This window comes from Xyrauchen texanus, chromosome 31 (genome assembly GCF_025860055.1).
Source record: "Xyrauchen texanus isolate HMW12.3.18 chromosome 31, RBS_HiC_50CHRs, whole genome shotgun sequence".
In the NCBI taxonomy this organism is placed as follows: Eukaryota; Metazoa; Chordata; class Actinopteri; order Cypriniformes; family Catostomidae; genus Xyrauchen; species Xyrauchen texanus.
In genome coordinates, this window is record NC_068306.1 from 5662011 (window position 1) to 5665105 (window position 3095).

Sequence of the window (3095 nt, forward strand, 5' to 3'; positions counted from 1 at the left end):
GCGGCTCTTTAGTCTTGTTTGGAGCTCGACTGGTCACCACACTGGAATACCTGCTTTGGGTTTGGGACAACATAAGGGTGCATAAATGATATGAACAATCATTTTGAGGTGATCTGTCCCAGTAAACACGCACCTGTATGTCATGTGTTTCACTCACTGCCGACACTTTTGTGTTTTCTTCCTCTACATTCTCTCACTTCTTAGTTTGCCTTATAAGGGCATCTCATACTGAGGGAACTTTGTGCGTGTGTGCGTGTGTGTGTGTGTGTGTGTGTGTGTGAGGCAGAAGGAAAAGAGGTTACTGGAGAGGAAGAGGTTTTGCAATGTAGAATGGAGAGTAAGAAATAAGAGTTGAAAACTCACATGCATTACAGTCAGTTTCCCCACTTCCTGTCAGAGACAGGAAGTCACTGAGTTGTACAGCACTGAAGGAGTGTGTGCATGTGTGTGTTTTAGTATTGTAATAGTGGATGGTACAACAGAAAACAGTCACTGTCCCGCAGGAGGAACATTCTGCAGAATGAACCATTCTCTCTGACTTTTGACTGGCAAATGAGTTTCCTCTTCAGACACTCCACCCACAAACACAACATCTGCTGCGCCCGAAACTCGCCATTCTGTCTTGAGGAGTGAAGCAGTGTCCTGTGAATCTGGCCTCGTGTATCAAACCGTCTTCATTGTAATGGAGCTGCACTATGTGGGAGGGGCTTGTTCATCTCAGCGAGTAATGACTGAGTGACTCCAGTCAGGTCTCCTTAGCAACCAAATTGGGCCGGTTGCTAGGGAGGGTAGAGTCACATGGGGTAACCTCCTCGTGGTCACTATAATGTGTTCTCGCTCTCTGTGGGGTGTGTGGTGAGTTGTGCGTGGATTCCGCGGAGAATATCGTGAAGCCTCTACATGCGCTACGTCTCCACGGTAACACACTCAACGAGTCACGTGGATTGATGGTCACACAAGTCGTCCTCTCTCGTGTGTCGGTAATGACAGTAAAACAGGACACTCGGGTGACGTTCAGCTCAAACTGCAGCTGTGAATGAGAAGTGTTGCTCGATTTCGGAGAATGCGCGGTGAAACATGATTTTACTGTGATTAAATCACTAACAGATCATTTATAACCTTATTACCATGACGATGTGACATCAACAAACACTAAATCCATAAAACACCCATTAAAACGATAATTTGATCAAGTCTACAGAGTTTAACAGCAGAATTATTTTAAGTGTCACACAGGAACACATTTCCATCGTGTCTCATCCGGAATATTCCTTTAACGATTATATTTACTGTTCATTTCCGGAACCTCCTGTTGAACGTTTGAAACATTGCAACTGATATTTTACTGACTTCTTGCATTTAGATTATGAAATCTCTCTATTAAACACTACAAATATAAATATTATCTTCCAAAATATTATTAATAAATATGCCCGTTAAATTCATAAATTATCTCAATGATAAGAGTGTGTATGTGTGTGTTTGTGTGTGTGTATAGAGTGTTTGTGTGTGTGTGTATAGAGTGTGTATAGTGTGTGTGTGTATAGAGTTTGTGTGTGTGTGTGTAGAGTGTGTTTGTGTGTGTGTATAGTGTGTGTGTATAGTGTGAGTGTGTGAGTGTGTGTGTATAGTGTGTGTGTGTGTGAGTGTGTGTCTGTGTATAGTGTATGTGTTTGAGTGTATGTATGTGTGTATAGTGTGTGTGTGTGTCTGTATAGTTGATGTGTTTGAGTGTGTGTGTGTGTGTGTGTGTGTGTGTGTATAGTGTGTATAGTGTGTGTGTGTGTGTGTATAGTGTGTATAGTGTGTGTGTGTGTGTCTGTATAGTTGATGTGTTTGAGTGTGTGTGTGTGTGTGTGTGTGTGTGTGTGTATAGTGTGTATAGTGTGTGTGTGTGTGTGTATAGTGTGTAGTGTGTGTATAGTGTGTAGTGTGTGTATAGTGTGTGTGTGTGTGTGTGTATAGTGTGTATAGTGTGTGTGTGTGTGTGTGTATAGTGTGTGTGTGTGTAGTGTGTGTATAGTGTGTGTGTGTGTAGTGTGTGTGTGTATAGTGTGTGTATAGTGTGTGTGTGTGTGTGTGTGTGTATAGTGTGTATAGTGTGTATGTGTGTATAGTGTGTGTGTGTGTCTGTATAGTTGATGTGTTTGAGTGTGTATAGTGTGTAGTGTGTGTATAGTGTGTGTGTGTGTGTCTGTATAGTTGATGTGTTTGAGTGTGTATAGTGTGTAGTGTGTGTATAGTGTGTGTGTGTGTGTGTGTATAGTGTGTATAGTGTGTGTGTGTAGTGTGTGTTTGACTGCCTGCAGGTACACATTCTCTCATAAGTCAGCATGTGGTTGCATGTTATGTTAGAAATGTCTCTGGTTCGGGTCAGACCAGTGAGAACACGCGTGTGAATTCCTCCGGTGCATTTCTCATTTAAACTCTACACGGCCGTGTGAATACTGTAGTTTAATAACGTGAGTTCTGACCTATAATTATCCAGCACTGGGATCTCAAATGTTGATTTTAATTTAGATAAATCTGAAGTCATTGTGTCAGTCAGTTGTGCTGTGATGTCATCAAGGCTTGTTTATCTCTGTCAGTGTCACAGAACACATCCGGGTACATTTCACCACACAAGTCACAAGCCCAACCAAATAACAAATTTTATTTTCCCCGATGAGACTTACATTTCCCCAGACTGTCACACTGTACTGGAATATAATGACATTATCCTCCTGTAATGTGTGTGTGTGTGTGTTTGTGCTCAGTGTTTGAGGCTCCGCCCCACTGACAGCTCAAACGTGCCTAAAAAACATCGATTATTATTTCTTTCTTTTGATTTGGGTTTTGAGCTGGACGTGTTCCTGTCAGGTTCTGATGGGTTTGTGTGCACTGATTGGCCCCGCCCTGTTCTCTGTGGCACAAGCTGATTGGTCAGTTCATGGGTCAGTTGTACTCCTGCTGTGATTGGCCAGTTCTGTGACACCAGCGGCATCTTCATCTGAAATGAATTGTTCAGCACGTCTCATTTACGCTGACACTTCTTGTCATATCAAGCCACTTGCAGACTGACAAACAGGATGTTGTGGTCGTGCGCCGCCTCCTTC